Genomic DNA, 25,862 nt, shown 5'->3' on the forward strand with positions numbered 1-25,862 from the left:
CATGCCCAATGGCATGCTGCAATAGTGAATGCAGTTGAAGAAAGTAGTACGGAGTTGATAGCCAAGCTTGACGAACTCATCTCCATCATTTTTTTCAAGAGTACGCCAAAAGTGTACCTTAGCTTTATAGAAGGAGAGCAAAATATTTACAAGAGATTACAAACAGCGACCACCCATAGCAGTGTCCATGCTCCTACACTCCTAGGTACATACGCGATTACTCAGAGAAATGTAACACTCCGCTCCTAGTTGCCATCGCCCATAAGCTACGCTCGTTGAAGATGATCTCAATTGTGCCTAACTCGTTCCTGATGTCGTTCCTGCCGGACACTCTACCATTCCTCTGCTTCCATAAGCACCAACATATGAGAATCACAAAGGAGTCAAAGTCCTTGTGCCTTGATTTAGAGATTGCCCTCCGGGCTATCATCCACCATCCTTGCACCGAATCATTGCCTGTCGACAGAAGCGTTTGGTTGATGCCGGTCTTGGCGAAGCAGATGTACCAGACCTGCCTGGCGAAAACGCATTGCAAGAGAATATGTACCACCGTGTCCTCTTCCTGCTCACAAAGAAAGCAAGGAGATGTCGTGTCTTGCAGGCCATGTCTGGCTCTCCTGTCAGACGTCCAGAGTCTGTATTGCAGCACTAACCACATGAATATTTGGCAGGTTAGGGGCACTTTGCACTTCCAAATTGTTGTGGCCGGTTGGAATTTGATTCCTCCTTCATACATCATCCTATAGGACGACGCTGCCGAGTAGGTGCCCGAGGTGTTCCACGCCCAGATTGGCTTATCCTCCATGCCCTGAGTAAGATGTATGCCAACTAAAGCCTCCCAAAGACTGATGAATTGAGCCAACTCCTCAGTCCCAAGTTCACCGACAACATCGTTCATCCAGTCATGGAGGTATAGTCCATCCTTTACTATGCGCCTGTTGATCTGCCAGGTTTTGACCTTTGCCACAAGGAGCGGTGCCATTTCCTGCATGCAGGAACCACCAATCCATCTATCCTTCCAGAACAAGGTTTTCGAGCCGTCTCCAATGTGCCAAGTCACCAGGCTGCTGAAAGCTGTTTTGACGTCCTTGTCTCCGAACGAATGTAACCCTGCCATGGCCTTGATTCATCTGTCCTTTGTAACCATTCCCAACGCAGCTGAAGAGCGATGCCATGATTGTGCAAGTCAATGACTCCCAACCCGCCTAGTTGCTTCAGCCTGAACACCCTCTGCCAAGCAACCACACATTTGCCTCCTTGAATCTCATTTGTGCCAGCCCAGAAGAATGCACGACACCCTTTGTTAATCTTGTCTAGCGCCCATTTAGGAGCCTCCGTGACAATCATGTGATGCGTCGGCCTTTCCCTCATGACCTGGTTGACAAGAATTAGCCTCCCAGGCCTAGTCACCATCCCTCGCTGCCACCCTGCCAGGATTTTCAGCATTGCATCCACCATGGGTTGCCATTCCGACCTTGTGAGCTGCTTGATGCTAAGTTGCAAGCCTAGGTATTTGCATGGGAATCGCTTGATTTGCCAGGGTAGGGTGTTCCTCAGCATCTGATCATCCATCTCCTCCCCTCGGATTAGAATCACCGAGGATTTTGCGTAGATCACACACAGGCTGGAAGCTTTGCCGAAGATCTGAAGCACTTCATGGACAAAGAACAGGTCTGAGGGTTTGGTTGTGCGAATAGAACCACATCATCCGCGTACAGAGATAGCCTCTGAGTAGGACCACATCCATTCAACTTACTGAGCATCTGCGCATCATGCGCTTTGTTGAAGATTGCTGTGAGCATGTCCATTGCGATGACAAATAGCAGGGGCGAGATCGAACCTCCCTGTCTAAGCCCGCAGGCGTGCATGAATTTCTCTCCTGCTGCCCTGTTAACGACTACTCGAGAGCTGGCAGTATACACAAGGGTAGCTACCCAAGACCTCCACCGATCAGAGAGTCCTTTGGACCGCAGCACCTCGAACAGGAAAGGCCAAGACAGAGAATCAAAGGCCCTAGATATGTCCAGCTTGAGCAGAATCCCTTTCGTCTTTCTCTTATGTAGTTTCCGAGCCATGTGCGAACTAGCATGGAATTATCGTGAACGCTACGTCCCTTGATGAAAGCCGACTGGTTCATGTTGACAAGCTCCGGCATGCGGCGGCAGAGCCTTGATGCCAACAGTTTGGAGGCGAGTTTTGGAATGCTATGAACCAGGCAGGTAGGCCGGAAGTCCTTCACAGTGCATGCTTCAGGGCATTTTGGCAGCAGGGTGATTAGAGCCTGGTTCAACCTTCCAAATCCCCTTCCATTATCTTGGAAAAGCTTGTGCAGAGCCGCCATGACATCTCCTTTCACGATCTCCCAAGTCTTCTGGAAGGACATCCCGATGAAACCATCTAGCCCCGGTGCCCAATCTGAGGGTATATCTTTGATGGCCGACCATACCCCCTCCTCGCTGAAGATCAAGTCCTGGTCAGACAGATCTAGCCTGTTAATGTTCAGGGAGTCCAAGTCTAACTTGTGCTATCGTGCCGAATCCTTCCCCAGAAGCTCCTGGAAGGCCGAGAAGAAGGCCTCCTCCCTCCCTTTTTGATCCATGACCACTTGACCATTTACCTGGATCGCCAGTATGAAGTTCTTGGCCTTTCTCCCATTTGCAACCAGATGGAACAGTTTGGTATTGGCATCTCCATCTTGCAGGTACTGGATTCTAGACCTTTGCCTTGTGATCGTCCTTTCAAGAGAGGCCAGCCCTAACACGAGAAACTTGAGCGTTCTCTCTTTTTCTCTCATTTTTTTCGTTGGGAACTTTGGCCTCTCTTTTTTCTTAGGCTCAATTGACCTCTCTCTTTTGGTCTCATTTGGCCTCTTTTTTATTCCTCACATGGGACAATGCTCTAAAAAGGAATATGATCATCACACTTCTATTTACGTACAACTCAAAAGAGAATTACAACTCGATACTAGAACAAAAATATGACTCTATATGAATGCCTCCGACGGTGTACCGGGATGTGCAATGATCTAGCGTGACATGTATAAAAAATATGAATGGTGGCGGAGCCACAAATACTATGTCAACTATATGATCATGCAAAGCAATATGAAAATGATGATATTTGTCATAATAAAATGGAACCGTGGAAGTTGCATGGCAATATATCTCGGCATGGCTATGGAAATGCCATAATAGGTAGGTATGGTGTCTGTTTTGAGGAAGATATAAGGAGGCTTATGTGTGATAGAACGTATCATATCATGGGGTTTAGATGCACCACCCAAGTTTGCACCACAACTCAAGGTGAGAAGGGGCAACGCACAGTACCGAAGAGGCTAACAAAATGCGGAAAGGTAAGAGTGCGTATAGTCCATGAACTCACATTAGTAATTAAGAACTCATATACTTATTTCAAGAATTTATTAGCCCTCAAAGCAAAGTACTACTACGCATGCCCCTGGGGGGATAGATTGGTAGGAAAAGACCATCGCTTGTCCCCGACCGCCACTCATAAGGAAGACAATCAATAATAAATCAAGCTCCAATTTCATAGCATAACGAGAGACCACACGTGCATGCTTCGGGAATAACAAACTTTAACACCAATATTCTTACTAAACCACAATTACTCACTAGCATGACTCTAATATCACCATCTTTATATCTCAAAAGAAATGCAAGGAATCAAACTTCTCATATATTCAATGATCTTCATGAAAGTTTTTATTATATCTCCTGAATACCCATCATATTAGGACTAAATTCATAACTCAAGAAAATTGCCATACTATTTATAAGACTCTCAAAATAATATAAGTGAAGCATGAGAGTTCATCAATTTATTTAAAATATAACCACCGTCGTGCTCTAATAGATATAAGTGAAGCACTAGAGCACCTACCTAGCTCAAAAGATATAAGTGAAGCTCAAAGAGTATTCTAATAAATTCATGATTAATGCGTGTCCCTCTCAAAAAGTGTATCCAGCAAGGATGATTGTGGTGAACTAAAACACAAATAAAGCAAAGACTCATATAATATATGACGCTCCAAGCAAAGCACGTATCATGTAGTGAATAAAAATATAGCATCAAGTAATTTACCGATGGATTGTAGACAAAATAGGGTATGCCATCTGGGGCATCCCCAAGCTTAGATGCTTGGCTGTCCTTAAATATTACCTTGGGGTGCCTTGGGCATCTGAAAGTGCAACTAATCCCCGGGTGGTTTTGTTAATTTATAAAAACATATAGCTCATTGAACTAATATCCATTCAAGTCTAATATTTCAGAAAATTCAATGAATGGCATGGCATGGACTAGAGATGTGGACCCCTCAAAATGCTAAGGACACATATTGGCAAAAGCTCAAGACTCTTCATTTCATTTTTAGTGATCTAAGACCACATTGAGTCCATAGGAAAGGCAATACTATTAGAAGGGGATGAGGTGTTGCTTAATGGCTAGCTCGCTCAAATGCTTAGTGATATTGCTCCAAATCCCTTAACCACTTTCTTCGTCCAAATATGTCAAAACCCTAAGCTCCAACTCGGCCCCATCGATTCATTCCATCCGGAGCCACCGAGTTCATATGGATTAGCCATTGCCAGAAACCTTAACAGTTTGGTCACACCGATACGGATCTCAGTCCCACCGAGATGGCCTTGCCAATTCTCTGTTGCCTGTTGCAATAATTTCGGTCTCATCGAAATAGCGACCGATCTCATCGAGATGGCTTGACAAATTCTCTGTTGCCCTATTGCTTCACTTCGGTCTCACCGAGTTAATGCAATCAGCGCCAACAAGATGAGGTCTGCCCTAAGCCCTAGCACATTGGTCCCACCGAGTTGTTCTAGTCGGCCCCACCGAGATTCCTAATCTTCACATTTTGAACTAAATCGGTCTCACCGAGTTCATCTATTCGGTTTGACCGAGTTGGGTCAAATGTGTGTAGTGGTAGGATTTTGTGTGGAGGCTATATATACCCCTCCACCCCCTTCTCCATATGTGAGAGAGCCATCAGAAAGTGCCAACACTTCCAGCATACATTTTCTGAGAGAGAACTACCTACTCATGTGTTGAGATCAAGATATACCAATGCTACCACAAGAATCTTGAATTCTAGCCTTCCCCAAGTTTATTTCCACTCAAATCATCTTTCCACCATATCCAAATCCGTCAGAGGGAGTTGATTGTTGGGGAGACTATCATTTGAAGCACAAGCACAAGGAGTTCATCATCTATTACCTTTTCGAGAGTGGTGTCTCCTAGATTGGTTAGGTGTCGCTTGAGAGCCTCCGACAAGTTGTGGAGTTTAGCCAAGAAGTTTGTAAGGGCAAGGAGATCGACTACTGATACGTCCATTTTGCATCATGCTTTTATATCAATATTTATTGCATTATGGGCTGTTATTACACATTATATCTCAATACTTATGGCTATTCTCTCTTATTTTACAAGCTTTACCATGAAGAGGGGGAATGCCGGCAGCTGGAATTCTGGTTGGAAAAGGAGCAAACGTTGGTTTCTGCACAACTCCAAAAGTCTCGAAACTCCACGAAACAACTTTTTGGATTTAGTAAGAATTTATGAGCGAAAGAAATAGGCCAGGGGGCCCACACCCTGTCCAGGAGACAGGGGGCGCGCCCCCCCTATAGGGCGCGGCCCCCTATCTCCTAGGCCTCCTGGTGGGCCTCCGCGTCCATCTTCTGCTATATCATCACTTTTACCCTGGAAAAATTGGGGGGCAAGCTTACGGGACGAAACTCCGCCGCCACGAGGCGGAACCTTGGCGGAATCAATCTAGGGCTCTGGCGGAGCTGTTCTGCCGGGGACACTTCCCTCCGGGAGGGGGAAATCATCACCAACGTCATCACCAATGATCCTCTCATTGGGAGGGGTCAATCTCCATCAACATCTTCACCAGCACCATCTCATCTCAAAACCCTAGTTCATCTCTTGTATGCAATCTTGTATCAAAACCACAAATTGGTACCTATGGGTTGCTAGTAGTGTTGATTACTCCTTGTAATTGATGCTAATTGGTTTACTTGGTGGAAGATCATATGTTCAGATCCTTTGTGCATATTATTACTCCTCTGATTATGAACATGAATATGCTTTGTGAAAGCACAAGTGCTCCCTAGGTGGTTTTGGTAATTAATGTCAGCATATCTCTTGTTGGACTAACACTTTTATCTAGTATGTTTCAGATAAGTTCAACAATGGAGTGGCATGGACTAAAGGATGTGGGAACTCCTTCAAGATGCTAAGGACAAAGGATTGGCTCAAGCTTCAAGCTCAAGACTCTTCATTTTATATTTTAGTGATCCAAGATCACATTGAGTCTATAGGGAAATCCAATACTATCAAGAAGGGATGAGGTGTTGCTTAATGAGTTTCTTGCTCCACAGTGCATAGTGATATGCTCTAAAACCCTCAACTACTTTCCCACTTCCACACATATGACCTAAACCTAAAGTCAAACTCGGCCCCACCGATTCTTTCTATCCGGCACCACCGAGTTCAGATGTCTTAGCCACTGCCACAAACCCTAGACAAATCGGTCTCACCGATAGGAATCTTGGTCTCACCGAGATGGGATTGTAATCTCTCTTTATATGTCCATTACCAAAATCGGTCTCACCGTGTTTCAGCAATAGGTACTACCGAGATTACAATGCAAACTCTCTGGTTAACTTATTACCAAAATCGGTCCCACCAAGTTTGAGTAATCGGTCCCACCGAGTTTGCCTGACCAACTCTCTGGTTAGCTAATTACCAAAATCGGTCTCACCGAGTTTGTCGGTCTCACCGAGGTTACGTTATGCCCTAACCCTAACCATATCGGTCCTACCGAGTTGCATGTCGGTCCCACCGAAATCACTAACAGTCACTAGGTTTACTGAATCGGTCCGACCGAGTTTGTTGATTCGGTCCCACCGAGTTTGGTAAATTGTGTGTAACGGTTAGATTTTGTGTGGAGGCTATATATACCCCTCCACCTCCTCTTCATTCGTGGAGAGAGCCATCAGAACAAACCTACACTTCCAACTTACCAGTTCTGAGAGAGAACTACCTACTCATGTGTTGAGGCCAAAATATTCCATTCCTACCATATGAATCTTGATCTCTAGCCTTCCCCAAGTTGCTTTCCACTCTAACCCTCTTTCCACCAGATCCAAATCCTATGAGAGAGAGTTGAGTGTTGGGGAGACTATCATTTGAAGCACAAGAGCAAGGAGTTCATCATCAACGCACCATTTATTACTTCTTGGAGAGTGGTGTCTCCTAGATTGGCTAGGTGTCACTTGGGAGCCTCCGACAAGATTGTGGAGTTGAACCAAGGAGTTTGTAAGGGCAAGGAGATCGCCTACTTCGTGAAGATCTACCGCTAGTAAGGCAAGTCCTTCGTGGGCGACGGCCAAGGTGGGATAGACAAGGTTGCTTCTTCGTGGGCCCTTCGTGGGTGGAGCCCTCCATGGACTCGCGCAACCGTTACCCTTCGTGGGTTGAAGTCTCCATCAACATGGATGTACGATTGCACCACCTATCGGAACCACGACAAAAACATCCATGTCTCCAATTGCGTTTGAATCCTCCAAAACCCTTCCCTTTACATTTTTGCAAGTTGCATGCTTTACTTTCCGCTGCTCATATACTCTTTGCATGCTTGCTTGTTATGTATTGTGAATGTTAAACTTGTGCCTAAACTCCACTTAAACTTAAAAAGTTAAAAACTGCAACTTTGATACTTAGTGTCTAATCACCCCCCCTCTAGACACCTCTTCTCAAGGTCCTACAAGTGGTATTAGAGCCTTGGTCTCCATTGCCTTGGTTTAATCACCATTGGAGGAAGATGGATGAGTCTACTTTGGGGAGTCTTAGACATAGAGTGCCTATACTTAATGGAGAGTATTTTCATGAGTGGAAAAATGAGATGCTTGTAATTTTGAATCAATATCATTTGAACAAGTACATTGCTAGCCCTTGTGCACCTCATGTTGATCCTATGCATCCTACTCTTGATGAGTCAATTGACATGATTCGGAATCTTAGAACTGTTAATCTTATCACTAGAGGCTTGCCTAGAAACTTAATTAGAAACTTGCCAACTCTTGAGTGTGCCTACACTATATGAAAATTTCTTGAGGAATGCTTTCCAAATTATTCCTTGAAAAATCTAGATGAAATTCTCCATAAGTCCATTGCTTTGAGTAAGATGAATACTAGTGATCCTATGTTTGGTGATCGTCTATTTGAGCTTACAAACCTTATGCGTGCCAAAGGAGATGTTGGAATTATTAGTGATATTATTTCCGAAGCTATAAGAATTTATAAGCAAGATAATTGTCAAACTCACTATAACGAATTACCCTCTCTAGGACTTGATCCACCACATGACAATATTGAATATGGATACTATGATGAGGATGATGATAGTGACTTCGATCTTGACGATGCAATGAGACATTTTGGTCTTATGGCAAATCTTCGGGGATATATGTCAGGAGGAAAGGAATGGGTTCTTGACAGTGGATGTATCGATCACATGACCGAAGATAAACACATGTTTCGTGAGCTTGCTGAAAATGATAGTCCTCGAAAGTATGTCACTTTCGGTGACAACTCAAAGGGTAAGGTGGTTGGCCTCGGTAAGGTGGCCATCTCACATGATAGCTCCATTTAGAATGTTATGCTCGTTGAATCTCTTGGCTACAACTTACTTTCAGTATCTAGACTTGCTGATTTTGGTTTCAATGTCCTATTCACTACTAGGAAAACGACTATAGATGAAATGGACACTAATGGCGCACCACATGTGTGGTGCACCATTAGTATATAGCAATGGCGCACCACATACAGGTGCGCCATTAGTAATATATTACTAATGGCGCACCTGGTGTGTGGTGCGCCATTAGAAGTTTTGAAAAAAAATTGTTACTAATGGCGCACCGTGGGATAGTGCGCCATTACTAGTTGACATAGTAATGGCGCACTACACCCACCGTGCGCCATTAGTAGTTTTGAAAAAAAAGTAAAAAAAATATAAAAAAATTTGTTAGTAATGGCGCACCTGTGGATAGTGCGCCATTACTAGTTTTAACTAGTAATGGCGCACTGTCCACTGGTGCGCCATTACTAAGTTTTTTTCAAAAAAAAATTCAATTTTTTTTTCAAAACTAGTAATGGCGCACCGTGGGTGTGGTGCGCCATTACTAGTTTAACTAGTAATGGCGCACCACCCCACGGTGTGCCATTACTAACTTGGCCCAACACCGAATGCACCCCCCCGGTGGACCGCCTTTTCAGTTTTAAAAAAATAAAAGAAAATGATGGAAATGTCAAAAAAATAAAAGAAAATAAGTTTCCCATGTGATATGTGGTCTAGTTGTTGGGAAAATTTACAAATATGAATTTTGACTTTATTTGCAAAATCTCTCTGGAAATTTGTAAAATGGGCATAACTTTTGCATACGAACTCGGATTAAAAAGTTTTTTATATGAAAAATCATCTACTCGAAAAGTTACATCCGAATTTAACTGGGGGAACCCCGTTAAACATTTTCAAAATCCCCAAAAACCTAACAGAAAAAAAGTTACATGGCTTTCAAGATCTAGAGGCAAAAAAATTCAAAAAATTTCAAACTTACTAGTGGCGCACCGTGGATGTGGTGCGCCACTAGTAACAGAAAAAAAATGGTTTTGAATTTTTTTTTGAAATTCTTTTCAAACAATGATACGTAATATGATCGGAAAGTTTGAAATATTTTTTTCATCATAGTCATGAACATGAACAAAGTTCTAGACATCAACAAGGTATAATAGGATTGATATGCTAGATATATAAAGAAGTGTCTGTGAAGGGAGCTGTTGCTGGGTTTGGATAGAACTCTGAAGTTAAGCGTGCTTGGGCTGGAGTAGTGTGAGGATGGGTGACCTTTCGGGAAGTTTGACCACGGAGTGCGATTTGACCTGAGATTAAGCATATTGACCCAAGATTAAGCCATAGTGACCTGAGATTAAGAAAAACGAAAAAAATTTGGAAAAAATTTGATTTTTTTTAGAAAATTTCTAAAAAAAATAAAAAAATTTGTTACTAATGGCGCACTTCTATGTGGTGCGCCATTACCCTGGGAGGAATTCTAATGGCGCACTATGGGCAATTTTAATGGCGCACTACGTGGTGCGCCATTAGAACACCAGATACTAATGGCGCACCAGTGGTGCGCCATTAGAACACCAGATACTAATGGCGCACCAGTGGTGCGCCATTAGAATTTAATTCTAATGGCATGATGCTAGTGGCGCACCAGTAGTGCGCCATTAGAAGGCAAAACTGGTGCGCCACTAGCATGCCTTTTCCTAGTAGTGATTTACTGAAGTAGATTGCCAAGTGTTTCGTCAAGACAATCATAAAATGGTCTTTACCGTTATACGTAGAGGTGATCTTTACATTGTTGATTTCTCTAAAAAGGCTCAACCTAAAACTTGCTTCATTGCTAAATCCTCAAAAGGTTGGTTATGGCATAGACGACTAGGTCACGTTGGCATGAGAAACCTTGACAAGCTGATTAAAGAGAATCATATCCTTGGTGTTAACGATGTCATATTTGATAAGGATAGACTTTGCAGTGCTTGTCAAGCAGGTAAACAGGTTGGAGGAAGGCATCCCGTGAAAAACATCATGACCACAAGGAGGCCACTTGAGCTACTTCACATGGATCTTTTTGGTCCCAACGCTTACAAGAGTCTCGGTGGAAATTCTTTTGGTCTAGTTATAGTTGATGATTTTTCAAGATTTACGTGGGTGTTCTTTCTCGATGATAAATCGCAGGTCCAAAAGATCTTCAAAAACTTCGTCAGGAAGGCTCAAAATCAGTTTGAAGTGAAGATCAAGAAGGTTCACAACGACAACGGAACAGAGTTCAAGAACGCAAATGTGGACACCTTTCTTGACGAAGAAGGGATTTCACATGAGTTCTCGGCTACGTACACACCTCAACAAAATGGAGTTGTTGAGAGGAAGAACTGGACGCTCATCGAAATGGTGAGAACAATGCTTGATGAGTACAAGACACCGAAGCACTTTTGGGCAGAAGCGGTTGAGACAGCTTGTCATGCAACAAATCGCTTGTATCTTCACAAGCTACTCGGCAAGACGGCATACGAGCTCCTCACCGGTAACAAACCCCAAGTTGGATACTTTCGAGTATTTGGCTCAAAGTGCTACATTCTTGATAAGCATCATCATTCTAAATTTGCTCCTAAGTCGCATGAAGGTTTCCTACTAGGTTATGGCTCAAACTCTCACACTTACCGTGTCTACAACAATTTCACCCGAAAGGTTGAAGAGACGGTAGATGTGAAGTTTGATGAATCTAACGGCTCGCAAGTAGAGCAATTGCCAATTGATGTAGGAGACAAAGATCCTTCAGAAGCAATCCAAGACTTGTCTATTGGCAAGGTCCGTCCAACGGAGGTGAAGGAGAGTACCTTGTCCGTCCAAGTGGAAGCTTCTACTTCACGACAAGGTGAACCAAGAGTTGATACGGAAGCATCCACAAGTGGGACACACCAAGATGAAGAAAACAAGGAAGTGCATCAAGATGAACGTCAACAACCTCTTTCTCCACCACGAGAAGAGAACGACAACGCCAACAATGAAGAAGGCCAAGAAGAAGAACAAGATGAAGAAGAAGTTCAACCAAGAACCAAGCAAAAGCTTTCACAAGTTCGAGCAAGAATTGCTAAAGACCATCCCGTCGAGCAAATCTACAATGATATTCAAACCGGGAGAATCACTTGCTCTAAAACTCGTTTAGCTAACTTTTGTGAAAACTATTCTTTCATCCGTAGCATTGAACCTATGAAGGTCGAAGAAGCATTGGAAGATCCGAATTGGATAAATGCTATGCATGAAGAGCTACACAACTTTGAGAGGAACCAAGTTTGGACATTGGTTGAGAAGCCCGACAACAACCACAACATCATCGGTACCAAATGGGTGTTTCGCAACAAGCAAGATGAATATGGACAAGTAGTTCGTAACAAAGCACGTCTCGTCACCCAAGGCTACACACAAGTCGAAGGTATGGACTATGGTGAGACTTACACTCCCGTTGCTAGACTTGAGTCCATTCACATCTTACTTGCCTATGCTAATCACCATGATATCACCTTGTACCAAATGGACATTAAAAGTGCTTTTCTAAATGGTGAAATAGAGGAGGAAGTTTATGTTAAGCAACCTCCCGGCTTTGTCAATCCTAAGAAACCAAATCATGTTTGCAAACTTCACAAAACCCTTTATGGTCTTAAACAACCTCCTAGAGCGTGGTATAAATGCTTGACCAAGTTCCTCATTGAAAAAGGCTTTGAAATTGGGAAAATTGATTCCACACTTTTTACTAAAAGGGTTAATGGAGAACTATTTGTGTGCCAAATCTATGTTGATGATATTATATTTGGTTCAACTAACCCTCATTTTAGTGAAAAGTTTGGGAAGCTAATGTCGGAGAAGTTTGAGATGTCTATGATGAGTGAACTCAAATTCTTTCTTGGTTTGCAAATCAAGCAAACTAAGGAAGGTACCTTTGTCTCTCAAACGAAGTACACCAAGGACCTATTCAAGAAGTTCAATATGCAAGAATGCAAAGGTATGACTACACCCATGCCTACTAGTGGACATCTTGACTTAACCAAAGATGGTGAACCGGTTGATCAAAAGGTTTATCGCTCTATGATTGGTTCATTGTTATATCTATGTGCTTCACGTCCCGATATCATGCTAAGTGTGTGCATGTGTGCATGATATCAAGTTGCACCTAAAGAATGTCATCTTAAGGCCGTGAAAAGGATAGTGAGATACTTAATCCATACACCAAATTTTGGCATTTGGTATCCTAAGAGGGCCTCTTTCGATCTTGTTGGCTACTCCGACTCGGACTATGCCGTAGACAAGGTTGATAGAAAGTCCACTTCGGGTACTTGTCAATTTCTTGGTAGATCTCTTGTGTCTTGGTCGTCGAAGAAACAAAACTCGGTATCCTTATCCACCGCCGAAGCGGAATACATTGCCGCTGGTTCATGTTGTGCTCAATTACTTTGGATGACCCAAACTCTTAAAGATTATGGGATATATGTGAAACATGTTCCTTTGCTTTGTGACAATGAAAGTGCTATCAAAATTGGTCATAATCCCGTACAACATTCTCGAACTAAGCATATTGAAGTTCGTCATCATTTCATTCGAGATCATGTTGCTAAGGGTGACATTAATCTTAAGCATGTTCGCACTGAAAAGCAATTAGCGGATATATTCACTAAACCTCTTGATGAGAAAGTGTTTTGCAGGTTGAGAGGAGAATTGAACATCATAGATGCTTCAAACTTGGAGTAGAAACTCCAGTGGATACATGCAAGACATGAGCTTATGACTAATCGTTGATATTTCTCTTATGATGAAAATCTTATGTCTTGGATATATTTGCATCTTGCATGTTACATAACCCATGTAGGTACTTGGTTGGATCAAATTCCATGAGATTGTAATCTACTCACATCTTGAGCATTCTCTACATCACCAAGTCTCTACACTATGGTGGTTGAATACAAGGAAGCACGGAACCATTCAAACATATCCTTTGACAAATTCTATGTTGAGCTTCATGATTGTCATTTTTGGATACACAAGTGCTCTTCCTTGCAAGAGCTAACCCATGTAGGTAGATGGACTCAAATTCCAAGTGATGCTCCCAACTCTTGATGAGCTACATCAACCTTGAGCAACCCACACAAGTTCAACTACATGGTCAACACCACCAACCAAGGTATGTTATTCCATCTTAGAGAAGCTTTACTCCAAGTCATGAGCTAAAGCAACTTGACAAGATGTGAATACATCAAGATGCTTAAACGAAAAATGGCAACCTCATTTTGAGCTTAAACGATGAGTATGACCTACGATCAAGTGATCTCACTTGACTCCTAAGTCAATATACTCTAACATAGGTGACTTTGTCGCCGACCATCTCTAGATGAAGTTCTCTTGTGTTCTTTTCTGTGTTTTTGCATTTGTCTCATGCATATTTGTTTCCCCTTTCAAAAAAAACTTCATCTAGATTTCTTTCTGTTTGCTCTGCATTTTTCCATTTGCATCTCAAATTCCTTGCAAATCTTTGTGAGATCTTTACTAGTCTAGTGAGCTGAGGTGACAAGTGTTTTCTCTGCGATGAACTCGGTTTCACCGATTTGTTGTTGTCGGTCCAACCGAATCCTTCGGTACAACTGAAGCATACCACTCAGTGCCACCGATTTCACAACAGGAAAAACAGTTTGCCACTTATCCTGTGTTTCTTCTAATCCAGCTCCACTCAATGAATCTTGTCCTCTACAAGCATCACATTTTTATAAATGCTTTATGCTGTGACTCAAGGATCAAACCCTTCTTGGAAATTGATGTCAAAGGGGGAGAGAGAGATCACATCAAAGCTTATCGAGAGAGAGAGTATCACCTCCTTAGGGGGAGAAAGAGATCTCCAGGGGGAGAGAATACTCAAGTAGAAAGTATTTCTCAAGGATCCCAGATGCTTGGCATTCAAGAGGAGAGATGCCACATGTCTTCTTGAGGGGAAAGACATGTTCATATGTGCTTACTTGCATTTGCTCTGTTCATTTATATCTTTCAGCTCTGATTTTCTGTTCCCTATCTTCTCCCAGTATCCCATGCTAGATTCAGGGGGAGCAAGACATCTAAGAGAAAGAAATCATTTAAATTCATTGCATATCTTTACTCTTGGGGACATGTCTAATCCAATGTGGTACTTAGTACTCACTCTCTACATGTCAACCCAGTCTTGGTATTCTTGTGGTTTCTTCTGTTTGCTCTGGCTAGTAGATGTACCTGTGTTATCTAACCTTGTTTATGCAGGTTCATTCCATCCTAAGCCAACTCAAGACTACAAGGTAAGTATATGCATCATAATCATGTGTATGAGGAATTCTTGCTGATGTACGTACTGTTTGCAAGAAGGACTCATGGGCATGAAGGTATTTTCTTTAATTATCTTTGCTCTGATGCATATGGCCAAGATACATGTAACACATTGCCTGCTCTATCATGGTTATGCTCTCACATGCTTCTATATTCCATATTCACATGATTGCATACATGTAGGGGGAGCCTATGCTTGTTACATGTCTTTCCAAAGCTTTACTTTCTATTATTTATATCTTTATCTAAAGCTTTGATATATGTTGTCATCAATTACCAAAAAGGGGGAGATTGAAAGCACAAGTGCTCCCTAGGTGGTTTTGGTAATTAATGTCAACATATCTCTTGTTGGACTAACACTTTTATCTAGTATGTTTCAGATAAGTTCAACAATGGAGTGGCATGGACTAAAGGATGTGGGAACTCCTTCAAGATGCTAAGGACAAAGTATTGGCTCAAGCTTCAAGCTCAAGACTCTTCATTTTATATTTTAGTGATCCAAGATCACATTGAGTCTATAGGGAAAGCCAATACTATCAAGAAGGGATGAGGTGTTGCTTAATGAGTTTCTTGCTCCATAGTGCTTAGTGATATGCTCCAAAACCCTCAACTACTTTCCCACTTCCACACATATGACCTAAACCTAAAGTCAAACTCGGCCCCACCGATTCTTTCTATCCGGCGCCACCGAGTTCAGATGTCTTAGCCACTGCCACAAACCCTAGACAAATCGGTCTCACCGATAGGGATCCTGGTCTCACCGAGATGGGATTGTAATCTCTCTGTGTATGTCCATTACCAAAATCGGTCTCACCGAGTTTGAGCAATCGGTACTACCGAGATTACAATGCAAACTCTCTAGTTAACTTATTACCAAAATCGGTCCCACCGAGTTTGAGTAATCAGTACCACCGAGTTTGCCTGACCAACTCTCTGGTTAGCTAATTACCAAAATTGGTCTCACCGAGTTTGTGTAATCGGTCTCACCGAGATTACGTTATGCCCTAACCCTAACCATATCGGTCCTACCGAGTTGCATGTCGGTCCCACCGAAATCACTAACGGTCACTAGGTTTACTGAATCGGTCCGACCGAGTTTGTTGATTCGGTCCCACCGAGTTTGGTAAATTGTGTGTAACGGTTAGATTTTGTGTGGAGGCTATATATACCCCTCCACCTCCTCTTCATTCGTGGAGAGAGCCATCAGAACAAACCTACACTTCCAACTTACCAGTTCTGAGAGATAACTACCTACTGATGTGTTCAGGCCAAGCTATTCCATTCCTACCATATGAATCTTGATCTCTAGCCTTCCCCAAGTTGCTTTCCACTCAAATCTTCTTTCCACCAGATCCAAATCCTATGAGAGAGAGTTGAGTGTTGGGGAGACTATCATTTGAAGCACAAGAGCAAGGAGTTCATCGTCAACGCACCATTTGTTACTTCTTGGAGAGTGGTGTCTCCTAGATTGGCTAGGTGTCACTTGGGAGCCTCCGACAAGATTGTGGAGTTGAACCAAGGAGTTTGTAAGGGCAAGGAGATCGCCTACTTCGTGAAGATCTACCGCTAGCGAGGCAAGTCCTTCGTGGGCGACGGCCATGGTGGGATAGACAAGGTTGCTTCTTCGTGGACCCTTCGTGGGTGGAGCCCTCCGTGTACTCGCGCAACCGTTACCCTTCGTGGGTTGAAGTCTACATCAACGCATATGTATGATAGCACCACCTATCGAAACCACGACAAAAACATCCATGTCTCCAATTGCGTTTGAATCCTCCAGAACCCTTCCCTTTACATTCTTGCAAGTTGTATGCTTTACTTTCCGCTGCTCATATACTCTTTGCATGCTTGCTTGTTATGTATTGTGAATGTTAAACTTGTGCCTAAACTCCACTTAAACTTAAAAAGTTAAAAACTGCAACTTTGATACTTAGTGTCTAATCACCCCCCCTCTAGACACCTCTTCTCAAGGTCCTACACTTTGTGAGTAGTTATGTTTGTTCCTGAGGAGATGGGTGAAGTCTTGCTATTAGTAGTCATGTGAATTTGGTATTCGTTCGATATTTTGATGAGATGTATGTTGTCTTTCCTCTAGTGGTGTTATGTGAACATCTACTACATGACACTTCACCATTATTTGGGCCTAGAGGAAGGCATGGGGAAGTAATAAGTAGATGATGGGTTGCTAGAGTGACAAAAGCTTAAACCCTAGTTTATGCGTTGCTTCGTTAGGGGTTGATATGGACCCATATGTTTAATGACATGGTTAGGTTTACCTTAATACTCCTTTTTGTAGTTGCGGATGCTTGCAATAGGGGTTAATCATAAGTGGGATGCTTGTTCAAGTTAGGGCAGTACCCAAGTACCGGTCCACCCACATATCAAATTATCCTTTGCTACATAAAGGATTGGGCCACCTTGCTGCACTTTATTTACTTTATTTACTTTTTGCTTGTTACTATTTATCTTATTACAAAACTATCTATTACCTAAATTTTAGTGCTTGCAGAGAAAACCTTACTGAAAACCCCTTATCATTTCCTTCTGCTCCTCGTTGGGTTTGACACTCTTACTTATCGAAAGTACTACGATAGATCCCCTACACTTGTGGATCATCAAGACTCTTTTCTGGCGCCGTTGCCGGGGAGTGTAGCGCTTTTGGTGAGTGGAACTTGGTAAGGAAACATTTATATAGTGTGCTGAAATTTTCTGTTACTTGTCACAGTGGAAACTAATCCTTTGAGGGGCTTGTTTGGGGTATCTTCACCCCAACCAGAAGAGCAAAGAGATGCTCCTCAACCTACTGAACTTTATGAAAATATTCACTTTGAGATTCCTTCGGGTATGATAGAAGAACTGTTAGCTAATCCTTTTGCAGGAGACGGAACATTGCATCCCGATTTACACCTTATCTTTGTGGATGAAGTGTGTGGATTATTTAAACTTGCAGGTATTCTCGATGATGTTGTCAAAAGGAAGGTCTTCCCTTTATCTTTGAAGGGAGATGCAATGACATGGTATAGGCTATGTGATGATACGAGATCTTGGAATTATAAGTGATTGAAGTTGGAATTTCACCAGAAGTTCTATCCTATGCATCTTGTTCATCGTGATCGTAATTACATATATAATTTCTGGCCTCACGAAGGAGAAAGCATCGCTCAAGCTTGGGGGAAGCTTAAGTCAAAGTTGTATTCATGCGCCAATCATGAGCTCTCTCAGGAAATGATTATTCAGAATTTTTATGCTCGGCTTTCTCTTGATAATTGCAACCTGCTTGATACTTCCTGTGCTGGTTCTTATATGCCGAAGACTATTGATTTCAAATGGGACTTATTGGAAAGAATTAAATGCAACTATGAAGATTGGGGTTCCGATGATGGTAAGGAGTCAGGTATGATGCTACGTCTTGAGCTTGCGTTGGTTTTCCTTGATGAGGAGAGGGTGATGCAGCAAAGTGTAGCGTAAGTATTTCCCTCAGTTTTGAGAACCAAGGTATCAATCCAGTAGGAGTCTCCTCAAAAGTCCCACGCACCTACACAAACAAACTGAGAACTCGCAACCAACGCAATAAAGGGGTTGTCAATCCCTTCACGGCCACTTGCGAAAGTGAGATCTAATAAAGATAGTATGATAAGATAAATATATTTTTGGTATTTTATAAGATAGATGCAAAAAGTAAAGATGCAAATAAAGGTAGATTGAAAGCAAATATGATAGGAGATAGACCCGGGGGCCATAGGTTCCACTAGTGGCTTCTCTCAAGATAGCATAAGTATTACGGTGGGTGAATAAATTACTGTCGAGCAATTGATAGAAAAGCGCATAGTTATGAGATTATCTAGGCATGATCATGTATATAGGCATCACGTCCATAACAAGTAGACCGACTCCTGCCTGCATCTACTACTATTACTCCACACATCGACCGACTCCTGCCTGCATCTAGAGTATTAAGTTCATAAGAACAGAGTAACACATTAAGCAAGATGACATGATGTAGAGGGATAAACACATGCAATATGATATAAACCCCATCTTGTTATCCTCGATGGCAACAATACAATACGTGTCTTGCAACCCTTTCTGTCACTGGGTAAGAACACCGCAAGATTGAACCCAAAGCTAAGCACTTCTCCCATGGCAAGAAAGACCAATCTAGTAGGCCAAACCAAACTGATAATTCGAAGAGACTTGCAAAGATAACTCAATCATACATAAAAGAATTCAGAGAAGATTCAAATATTATTCATAGATAAACTTGATCATAAACCCACAATTCATCGGATCTCGACAAACACACCGCAAAAAGAGTTGACATCGAATATATCTCCACAAGAGAGGGGGAGAACATTGTATTGAGATCCAAAAAGAGAGAAGAAGCCATCTAGCTAATAACTATGGACCCGTAGGTCTGTGGTAAACTACTCACAACTCATCGGAGGGGCAAGGATGTTGATGTAGAGGCCCTCCATGGTTGATTCCCCCTCCGGCAGAGTGCCGGCGAAGGCTCCAAGATGGGATCTCGCGGATACAGAAGGTTACGTCAGTGCAAATTGTGTTTCGCGGTGCCCCTGGATGTTTTCGGGGTACATAGGTATATATAGGAGGAAGAAGTACGTCGGTGGCCGCCCGAGGGGCCCACGAGACAGGGGGCGCGCCCTACAGGGGGGGCGGCCCCCTATCTCGTGGGGCCCTCGGAAGCTTCTTGACTTGCACTCCAAGCTCTCCGGATCATGTTCGTTCCAAAAATCACGCTCCCGAAGGTTTCATTCCGTTTGGCTCCGTTTTGATATTCCTTTTCTTCGAAATACTGAAATAGGCAAAAAAACAGCAATATGGGCTGGGCCCCCGGTTAGTAGGTTAGTCCCAAAAATGATATAAATGTGTAAAATAAAGCCCTTAAACATCAAAAAGGGGTAATATAATAGCATGGAACAATCAAAAATTATAGATACGTTGGAGACGTATCAAGCATCCCCAAGCTTAATTCCTGCTCGTCCTCAAGTAGGTAAATGATAAAAAGAGAATTTTTGATGTGGAATGCTACCTAGCATAATTCATAATGTAATTTTCTTTATTGTGGCATGAATGTTCAGATCCAAATGAATACAAAATAAAAGTTCATATTGACATAAGAAATAGTAATACTTCAAGCATACTAATCAAAGTAATCATGTCTTCTCAAAATAACATGGCTAAAGAAAGTTATCCCTACAAAATCATAGTCTGGCTATGCTCTATCTTCATCACACAAAGTATTTAATCATGCACAACCCCGATGACAAGCCAAGAAATTGTTTCATACTTTAATAATCTCAAACTTTTTCAACTTTCACGCAATACATGAGCGTGAGCCATGGACATAGCACTATATGTGGAATAGAATGGTGGTTGTGGAGAAGACAAAAAGAAGAAGATAGTCTCACATCAACTAGGCGTATCAACGGGCTATGGAGATGCCCATTAATAGATATCAATGTGAGTGAGTAGGGATTGCCATGCAACGGATGCACTGGAGCTATAAATATATGAAAGCTCAACAGAAGAAACTAAGTGGGGTGCATCCAACTTGCTTGCTCACGAAGACCTAGGGCACTTTTGAGGAAGCCCATCATTGGAATATACAAGCCAAGTTCTATAATGAAAAATTCCCACTAGTATATGAAAGTGACAACATATGAGACTCTCTATCATGAAGATCATGGTGCTATTTTGAAGCACAAGTGTGGAAAAAGAGATAGTAGCATTGTCCCTTCTCTCTTTTTCTCTCATTTTATTTTTTCCTTTTTTCTTTTTCTTCTTTCTTTTTTTCTTTGGCCTTCCTTTTTTTTCCTTTTGGCCTTTCTCTCTTTTCTTTTTTTGTAAAGTCCGAAGTCTCATCCTGACTTGTGGGGGAATCATAGTCTTCATCATCCTTTCCTCACTAGGACAATGCTCTAATAATGAAGATCATCACACTTTTATGGATTTACAACTCAAAGCTAGAACAAGATATGACTCTATATAAATGCCTCCGGCGGTGTACCGGGATATGCAATGAATCAAGAGTGACATGTATGAAAATTATGAAGGTGGCCTTGCCACAAATACAATGTCAACTACATGATCATGCAAAAAGCAATATGACAAACATAATGCGTGTCATATGAACGGAACGGTGGAATGTTGCATGGCAATATATCTCGGAATGGCTATGGAAATGCCATAATAGGTAGGTATGGTGGCTGTTTTTAGGAAGGTAGATGGTGGGTGTATGGTACCGGCGAAAGTTGCGCGGTACAAGAGAGGCCAGCAATGGTGGAAGGTTGAAAGAGTGCGTATAATCCATGGGCTCAACATTAATGAAAAGAACTCATATACTTGTTGCAAAAATTTAGAAGTCATCAAAAACCAAAGTACTACGTGCATGCCCCTAGGGGGATAGATTGGTAGGAAAAGACCATCGCTCGTCCCCGACTGCCACTCATAAGGAAGACAATCAATAAATAAAATTGTGCTCCAACTTCATCATAAAGTGGTTCACCATACGTGCATGTTACGGGAATCACAAACTTCAACACAAGCATTCTTTAAATTCATAATCACCCAACTAGCATGACTCTAATATCACTACCTCCATATCTCAAAACAATTATCAAGCATCAAATTGATCCTAGCATCCAATTCACTTTCTATGATAGTTTTTATTATACCCAACTTGGATGCTCATCATTCTAGGACCAACTTTATGATCATAGCAAATACCATGCTGTTCTAAAAGACTCTCAAAATAATATAAGTGAAGCATGAGAGACTAACAATTTCTTCAAAATTAAGACAACACCGTGCTTTAAAAGATATAAGTGAAGCACTAGAGCAAAAACTATCAAGCTCAAAAGATATAAGTGAAGCACATAGAGTATTCTAGCAAATTCTAATCAATTAGGCTTCTCCCAAAAGGTGTGTACAGCAAGGATGATTGTGTTAAACTAAAAAGCAAAGACTAATATAATACACGACTCTCCAAGCAAAACACATATCATGTGGCGAATAAAAATATAGCTCCAAGTAAAGTTACCAATGAACGAAGACGAAAGAGGGGATGCCTTCCCGGGGCATCCCCAAGCTTAGGCTTTTGGCTATTCTTGAATATATCAGGGTGCCATGGGCATCCCCAAGCTTATGCTCTTGCCACTCCTTATTCCATAGTCCATAAAAGCTTTACCCAAAACTTGAAAACTTCACAACACAAAACTCAACAGGAAATCTTATAAGCTCCGTTAGTGAAAGAAAACAAAACCACCATATAAGGTATTGCAATGAACTCATTATTTATTTATTTTGGTATTAAACCTACTGTATTCCAACTTCTTTATGGTTCATAGACTGAATTACTAGCCATAGATGCATTGAAATAAGCAAACAACACACGAAAAACAGAATCTCTCAAAAACAGAACAGTCTGTAGCAATCTGTAACAAACGCAAACTTCTGGAACTCTAAAAATCCTACCAAACTAGGACGTCCTGGACAATTTGTCTATAGAACAGAAGAAAAAAGAATCAACGCAAAAGCACGTTCCTGTGATTTAAAAAAATTATATTCGTGCGTGCAAAGTTTCTGTTTTTCAGCAGAATCAAATCAACTATCATCGTAGGTTATCCTATAGGTTCTACTTGGCACAAACACTAATTAAAAGATAAAAACACATCTAAACAGAAGGTAGATGCAAGATTTATTACTAAACAGGAGCAAAAACAAAAAACATAAAGAAAATTGGCTTGCCTCCCAACTAGCGCTATTGTTTAACGCCCCTAGCTAGGCATAAAAGTATAGATAGATCTAACGAGTGCCTTCTTTGGCACTAAATTCATAAGTAGCACACATGATAGATTCATAAGGTAATTTGACTTTCTTTCTTGGAAAGTGCTCCATGCCTTTCTTTAAAGGAAATTGGAATCTAATGTTCCCTTCCTTCATATCAATAATCGCACCAATCGTTCTAAGGAAAGGTCTACCAAGAATAATAGGGCAAGAAAGATTGCAATCTATATCAAGAACGATAAAATCTACGGGCACCAAATTTCTATTTGCAACAATAAGAACATCATTGATCCTTCCCATAGGCTTTTTAATGGTGGAATCCGCAAGGTGCAAATTTAAAGAGCAATCATCAAGATCATGGAAACCTAGAATATCACATAAAGTTTTCGGAATCGTGGAAACACTAGCACCCAAATCACACAAAGCAAAACACTCATAATCTTTAATTCTAATCTTTATAGTAGGTTCCCACTCATCATTAAGTTTTCTAGGTATAGAAACTTCCAAATTAAGTTTTTCATCATAAGATTGCATCAAGGCATCAACAATATGTTTGGTAAAAGCTTTATTTTGACTATAAGCATGAGGAGAATTAACAACGGATTGCAACAAGGAAATACAACCTTTTAAAGAGCAATTATCATAATCAAATTCCTTGAAATCCGAGATAGTAGGTTCAATATTATTAGAAGTTGAGGATTCTCCAATCTCACTTTTACCAAATTTAGCATCAAGATCTAAAGACTCCGAATTTTTGGGACGCCTTCTAGGCAAAGTTGATTCATCATCACTCCCATAATCATCAAAATTCATATTGCAAAACATAGATCTAATCGGAGACGCATCAATAACTTTAAGATCCTCATCATTATTTTCATGAAGACTAGAAGAACACGCTTTTATAAAGCTTTCTTTTTTAGCACGCAATCTAGCGGTTCTTTCCTTGCACTCGTCAATGGAAATTCTCATTACTTTGAGAGACTCATTGATATCATGCTTAGGAGAAGAAGATCCAAGTTTAAGAGAATTAACATCAAGCGAAAGTCTATCAACGTTCCTAGCCAAATCATCAACTTTGAGCAATTTTTCTTCAAGCAAAGCATTAAAATTCTTTTGAGAAATCATAAATTCTTTCACACTATTCTCAAAATCAGAGGGCATCTTATTAAAATTACCATAAGAATTATTGTAGGAATTTCCATAATTATTAGAGGGATTACTAGGGAACGGTCTAGCATTAAAATTTCCTCTATAAGCATTGTTTCCAAAACTATTCCTACCAACAAAATTCACATCCATAGATTCATTATTATTCTCAATCAAGGAAGAGAAAGGCATATCATTGGGATCAAGAGGAGTATTTTTAGTAGCAAACATCTTCATAAGTTCATCCATCATTCCACTCAAAACATTGATTTCTTCTATAGCATGCACTTTTTTACTAGAAGATCTTTCGGTGTGCCATTGAGAATAATTAGCCATAATATTATCAAGCAATTTTGTAGCATCTCCTAACGTGATTTCCATAAAGGTGCCTCCCGTGGCCGAATCTAAGAGATTTCTAGAAGCAAAGTTCAAACCGGCATAATTTTTTTTATGATCATCCATAAATTCAAACCATGAGAAGGGCAAACCATGAGTAGGGCAATTGCGAAGCATCAATTTCATTCTTTCCCAAGATTGGGTAACATGCTCATGATCAAGTTGTTTAAAATTCATAATATCGTTCCTAAGAGTGATGATCTTAGTGGGAGGAAAATACTTAGAGATAAAAGCATCTTTGCACTTGTTCCAAGAATCAATACTATTTTTAGGCAAAGACTAAAACCAAACTTTAGCACGATCTCTAAGTGAAAACGGAAATAACTTCAATTTGACAATATTGTTATCCGTATCTTTCTTCTTTTGCATATCACACAAATCAACAAAATTGTTTAGATGAGTAGCGACATCTTCACTAGGAAGGCCGGCGAATTGATCTTTCATAACAAGATTCAAAAAAGCGATATTGATTTCACAAGACTCAACATCATTAAGAGGAGCAACCGGAGTGCTAAGGAAATCATTATTATTGGCATTCGAGAAGTCACACAACTTGGTATTATCTTGCGCCATGGCAACAAGTAATCCAACACATAGGCAAACAGAAAAACGGCAAGCGAAAAAGAGAGGAGGAGATTGGGAAAGAGAGGGCGAATAAAACGGCAAGGGTGAAGTGGGGGAGAGGAAAACGAGAGGCAAATGGCAAATAATGTAAATGCGAGGGAGATGGGTTTGTGATGGGTACTTGGTATGTCTTGACTTGAGCGAAGACCTCCCCGGCAACGGCGCCAGAAATCCTTCTGGCTACGTCTTGAGCTTGCGTTGGTTTTCCTTGAAGAGGAGAGGGTGATGCAGCAAAGTGTAGCGTAAGTATTTCCCTCAGTTTTGAGAACCAAGGTATCAATCCAGTAGGAGGCTCCTCAAAAGTCCCACGCACCTACACAAACAAACTGAGAACTCACAACCAACGCAATAAAGGGGTTGTCAATCCCTTCACGGCCACTTGCGAAAGTGAGATCTAATAAAGATAGTATGATAAGATAAATATATTTTTGGTATTTTATAAGATAGATGCAAAAAGTAAAGATGCAAATAAATGTAGATGGAAAGCAAATATGATAAGAGATAGACCCGGGGGCCATAGGTTTCACTAGTGGCTTCTCTCAAGATAGCATAAGTATTACGGTGGGTGAACAAATTACTGTCGAGCAATTGATAGAAAAGCGAATAATTATGAGATTATCTAGGCATGATCATGTATATAGGCATCACGTCCATAACAAGTAGACCTACTCCTGCCTGCGTCTACTACTATTACTCCACACATCGACCGACTCCTGCCTGTATCTAGAGTATTAAGTTCATAAGAACAGAGTAATGCATTAAGCAAGATGACATGATGTAGAGGGATAAACACATGCAATATGATATAAACCCCATCTTGTTATCCTCGATGGCAACAATACAATACGTGTCTTGCAACCCCTTTTGTCACTGGGTAAGAACACCGCAAGATTGAACCCAA

This window comes from Triticum aestivum, chromosome 2B (assembly GCF_018294505.1).
Source record: "Triticum aestivum cultivar Chinese Spring chromosome 2B, IWGSC CS RefSeq v2.1, whole genome shotgun sequence".
NCBI lineage: Eukaryota > Viridiplantae > Streptophyta > Magnoliopsida > Poales > Poaceae > Triticum > Triticum aestivum.